Below are 6,000 nucleotides of genomic sequence, written 5' to 3' on the forward strand. Positions count from 1 at the left end.
TTGACTGCATATTGTCTTTTAGCCAGTGATAATAAATCATGTCCCATGCATGACCATTGAAGCATAGCGATTTGCGAGAATAAAGAGGTCTGCTGCAGCCAGTGTTATAAAACGAAATATAAATATTAGATGGAAATTGGAAATGTTGTAACAATTTTTTTATATAGTTTTGATTGAAGCAGTTTGAGTGCAAGTGGCCAACTATACACTGTAAAAAAATATCTGTTAATTTACAGATTACACATTTTATGATTCACTGCTTTTATCTATTTATTTGTAGGTATGAATTGCATTTATGGGAAGTTGAATTTTGCTCTGTCAAATTTTGATGTTACAAACAGAGGCCCTATCTCTGTTCCCTTTAAGAGTCAGTTTTGTCACACCATGGCACATTTGCTATTTACATATCAGAATTTGTAAGTGGAAAAATGTAATGCTTGATTAGCGAGAAAACAGTTAAACAGACCATTTGCATGAGGATAAAGAACGAGTCTCCTTCATTCAACCCTTTTTACTTTCTCTTTCTCTTTACTTTTACTATTTACTCCTTCATTTCGTGGATAAGAAAAAGGTGGAAACTCACTTCACTTCAAGACATTCATTAGCTTAATTTCATTTAGTAAGCGCAAGTATTTGTTTCAAAACTTTTTCTAAGTTAAGAGGTGTGGTCAAAAAAAGTTCATTAATAAAGTTATATCCAACCACATTTCCTATTCTTATGCCCCATATGGTGAATAAACTCAAACCCAGTGGTCTAAAAACAGCAACAAATCGTACCAAACACGTCTCGCTCCTTATTGTGATATATTGTAAAATCAAATAATATACAGAATTAAGTCTGTAATACGACAGAGAAAGGACTGACAGTTTATTACCAGGTTTTTGTATTTATTCATTCATTTTCTTGTTGGCTTAGTCCCTTTATTAATCTGGGGTCGCCACAGCAGAATGAACCGCCAACTTATCCAGCAAGTTTTTACTCAGCGGATGGCCTTCCAGTCACAACCCATCTCTGTGAAAATTTTTGTATTTACATAATCATAATTTACAACACCAATATAGTCAACATATCAATTAAGACTATTAATAATTTTCACTTTTGCAAATTTTCAATTATCAAAAGTTGTTGGAGGAAGGTCAAAATGCCAAATGCAATTTTAAAGCATAAATAAATGAATAAAAAACATAAATCTAAAATAATGGAATAGGGTCAATTTACAGATACTTTTATTTTACAGTAATGAATACAGATAAAGCATGACTAAAGCCTAAACAGAATATACACAAGCCTCACCACCAACCTTTTAAAAACAGTTTTTCTCTTTTGGTGTCTATAAAATTGAAAGATGCCTTCTGTAAAAGTGTTGTGGGATGAGAAGAAAAAGTGCACTTAACAGTAAGACTGCAGCCAGCGATCCATCCCACAACCCAATAATCACAGTGGCAGGTCCCTCTTCAACACACACACACACACACACACACACACACACACACACACACACACACACACACACACACACACACACACACACACACACACACACACACACACACAAACACAAACACACACAAACAGACACACTCCTTCTGCCTTAGAGACATAGTTCATCTATGAAAGACAATTCTGTCATCATTTGCTCACAATTGTGTCATTCTAAACTCGCATGTACTTGAATTTATAAATAGAGAATTACAACTCACTGTAAAAAATGCTGGGTTCCACACAAATTCCTTCATGTTGTCCTAACACAAATCAATTAAGTTTTCACAAAGTTAACTTAATGGATTTGTGTTAGGACAACATGAAGGAATTTGAGTGGAACCCAGCATTTTTTACAGTGAGTTGTAATTCTCTATTTATAAATTCAAGTTGATTGAACATACTGTAAAACAATTAAGTTGTCACAAAAAACATAACCATTGTGTTGATTATGCTCATTTTACATACTTATTTTGAACAACCAGGATTTAGTTGTTTTTAGTATTTAATGCTTCAAACATTATGCTACATTAAACATAAAATAGTATGTGCTTATATTACAATTATCATATAGTAACATTCAAAAAAGTTTTTAAAATAATTTAAGTATGTATAAGTACATTTAAAAATGGCATCACAACTTTATAATGCAATTTGTGATTATTAAATATTAGATTTTTGATACCAAAGGGTTAGCGAAGATTAACTTTAAATTAGCTTTTAATGTTGGTAAAGGGAATCAAATCTAAGGAAAAGAGAAAATAAGACTAAACAATTCCATCTGTAATGCTGATAATAAAGATGCATTTAATGTATTTTTTTATTTTTATTTTAGGTTTATTTGTTTTGTTGAACACAAAGTAAATATTTTGAAGAAAGCTGAAAATCTGACTTACATGTAGGACAAACAAATACTTTGGAACAAAATGGTTCCATTTTCCAGCTGTGTTTACCAAAAGATATAAACTCAAAGGTTTGGAACCACTTGAGGGTGAGTATGTATGAGCAAATTCTCTTTTTTTACGTGAACTGTCCTTTAAATGACTTGATACTTTGATGACTTCGACCATAACATCAAAACCCACAAGAAAATTCATCAAACTTTCTCAGTTTTTCTCTTCCACAGATTGAAACAACATCAACATGACAATGTTCATCTTGGGGTGAACTATTCCTTCAGGCATGAAAGATTAAAAAGATATAAGAAAAGCACTTACAAAGATAAGGATGTGTGGAAAAAGTTTGTGATCCAGACTGTAGAAAGCAAATTCCAGAGATGGATATTAAGAAAGACAGAAAAAAAATGTTATATAAACTAACATTACTTTCATCTCTAATGAATTCCTCCCTCATGTTCAAATTTAGCTTTAGTCTCTCTTTAAATGAACTTTATACAACACAATGAGATAAATAAATAGTCTCATAGGAAGCCAAGCTGTGCTGTGGACTGGTTTGACTGAATCCCGCACACTGCTGTTTCCCAGTGTTCTCACCTCTAATTTGGCTGTGCTTGTTAGCAACAAAATGAGATGAGCCATGCATCCCAGATGCATCCATAAATAAACATGAACACACAAGAGAAGGATCCCATTCCTATTTGAATAGCAGATGTGGTGTAGATAGAGAGCCGAATGTGTATTTTCTCCTGTGTCCTTCCTTTCCATCTCTGTCTCAATCCTGCGATGCATAATGGCACTTAAATTCCCAAAGTTTTAGAACACCTCTGCGAGATTATAAGCCAGGTGGCAGAGGCAGGGTTGGCTGATCTAAGGAGAGTTTATTGATCCACCTTACATTTGTTTGAGGGTATACTTCAAAAGAAACCAACCCAGATTGGATCACACTTATAAAAGCTTTACACAATGTGGTTTTACCCACTTACACTCTAAAAACCGACATGAAAGATGCCAAAGACCTACCGGTTGCACCTGTCAGCTTTACTGTATATTATGAATCCTGAGTCAAAGGGAATTTTAGGTTATCTGAAATAGGGATGATGTTTACGCCCCTTGTGATCTTCTGCCCTATATGACTGAGAACAGTGTGCAGTTCACCTAATGAATCAAACATGTGCTGCAACTAAAATAGCATAAGGCGCTGTCAGAATTTATGTATATTTTAAAAACTTGGCTGCAAAAAAAAAATAATAATAATTATATATATATATATATATATATATATATATATATATATATATATATATATATATATATATATATATATATATATATATATATATATATATATATATATATATATATAAATTGAAAAAATTCAATAACTTAAATTGTTACTTAGTTGCATCTTAGTTTTCAGAATGTTATAAGTAACAGAGGTCAAAGATTGTGGCAGTATGGCAAATATACAATGTCAGTAAATTCTGTATTTTATGCTACTACACAGCCCTCGTCCACCATCAGAGCCCACCAGAATTAAAGAAGGCGGAGTTTACAGTTCAGAGCACCAATTGAAGCGTTTAAAGTTGAAAGAGAGCAAGGTAAAACTCAGGTTAATAGGAATTGTTATACAATAAAAAAGGATAAATAATAATAATAATAATACCACCCATAAAAAATTTTTTAAAAAATATTAACGGGTGAGTTTAAAATATATTACATGAAAAACTGAAAATGTAAGCATACAAACCTCTGGATTTAAATTAAACTAGTTTTTTTTTATTTTTTACAATATTATATTTAAAAACATTTTAATGATTACCTCACTAGGCTATTTTTATAAAGCAAACTAGACCCAGCATAGTACAAATGTCCATGCCCGAATTAGATCCACACTTTGATTCTCTTATGAATCTCTTATGCTTTTGTTAGTGAATTATTTAAATTATGCGAATAAATGACTCTATTTTATAACAATTAATGAGTGTGTATGGTTTTTTCCCAGTGATAGGTTGCAACTGGAAGGGCATCCGCTGCGTAAAGCTTGTTCTGGATAAGTTAACGATTCATTCCGCTGTGGTGACCCCAGATTAATAAAGGGACTAAACTGAAAACAAAATGAATGAATGTATGAATATACCAATTATCGAATGTGTATGGGTGTTTCCCAGTGATAGGTTGCGGCTGGAAGGGCATCCGCTGTGTAAAACATGTGCTAAACAAGTTGCCGGTTCATTCCTCTGTGGCAACCCCTGATTAATAAAGGGACTAAACCGAAAAGAAAATAAATATATGAATGAATAAACCAATTATTGTGAGTGAAAAACAGAATCCACGACTGATTCAATAAAACAAAGTGAAACACAGTCGGATTCCCAGACGACTCTGATTCTTTTATATGTCTCAGTCGTTATTTGAATCAATGGTTTATTGAGTCTGAAATATTTTGTTGTATTTATAGGCTAAACCTCGTAGGCATGTTTTTACATGTTAGCTATTGCATCGCAGGACAGACATTGAGGTAATGTAATAGTGATATCAAAATAAGGTGGTTCATTCCGCTGTGGTGACTCCTGATTAATCAATGAGCTAAGCTGAAAAGAAATTGAATGAATGCATGATATCAAAATAAGATTTTTTTTTAAAAAAACACATACTTGGTCTGGTGTTCAATAGGGTATTATAAATAGTTTTTGAAAAGTAGGCAACATGGAAACGAATAGCCATTTTTTTATTTGTTATAAAGTGATCCCATCAATCATTGCAGAAGCTAAATTCTTAAGTAAATGCATTTTATCTAGCTTCATATTCGCTTCCTCAAAACTATTCGACGATTACAAGTGGAACTGTCAAGGCACAGGATCTGTCAAGAAAAATTGGACTCCTCCAAAGTGATATCCCTAAATAGCAGCAGCGAATCCGAAGTGCGGTCGTTATGGGTGTTGATGTGTAAAAGCAGCGCTTGCTTCCTATTTAACTCGACGCGATACAGCCTACTATTCATAACGATGTCCATAATCATGTTCATCATTTGGCATCTCGGATAAAACTTGCACTTCCAGTTGAACTAATGAATCAAACTCACCGTGATGCGCTCTCGTTATTCCAAGTCCAAATGAGCGAAGACGAGCGAATTTATTCCATGTTCAGTGATGGGTTAAACCTCAACACCTCTAACCTCCTAATGTCGTCGGTAACATTTTGCCTGAGATCGTTCTCTCACTTTTAGTATCAAATAAATGCCCTCTAAATCGAAGACTGCGTGGAGACGGACAGGAAAAGGAGATTTATTCCCTCTTGTGCGCAGAGAAGCTCCTCGTATTCCCGCAAGCGCCCCGCAATTAGTCCACGAATCACGGCGCTCCGGCGTATCCACTGCACACACGTGCCCCGTGATCGGTTCCGACCAGCAGAGTGATCCAAAAAGACGGTTGGTTGGGTATATATGATGCGTATCTCCTCCTCCAGCAGCCGCTCAGTGGATGAAATGCGCAGTTGTGGTACCTTACATGCTGATACACCTCCTGCTGAGAGTGTCTCTGTTAGCACGCCCCAAATTCAGCGAGCAAAGTGGCTCAAAGAGAACGTTTTTTATGCGATTGTTAAATTTGCATCACTTGTCTA

The 6,000-nt window shown here is 34.4% G+C and overlaps 1 protein-coding gene across 2 annotated transcripts in view; it reads right to left on the reverse strand.

Moving 5' to 3' along the window:
- Positions 1-5,792, reverse strand: part of cntn3b (contactin 3b) — a 125,394-nt gene extending 119,602 nt beyond the window's left edge. For both annotated transcript variants that reach the window (XR_012408172.1, XM_679004.11), the window contains exon 1: positions 5,462-5,792. The gene's annotated coding sequence lies outside the window, so the exon portion shown is untranslated. The remainder of the gene's footprint in view (positions 1-5,461) is intronic.
- Positions 5,793-6,000: the final 208 nt, after the last annotated feature.

The sequence above is a fragment of the Danio rerio genome, chromosome 6 (genome assembly GCF_049306965.1).
Source record: "Danio rerio strain Tuebingen ecotype United States chromosome 6, GRCz12tu, whole genome shotgun sequence".
Taxonomy (NCBI): Eukaryota; Metazoa; Chordata; class Actinopteri; order Cypriniformes; family Danionidae; genus Danio; species Danio rerio.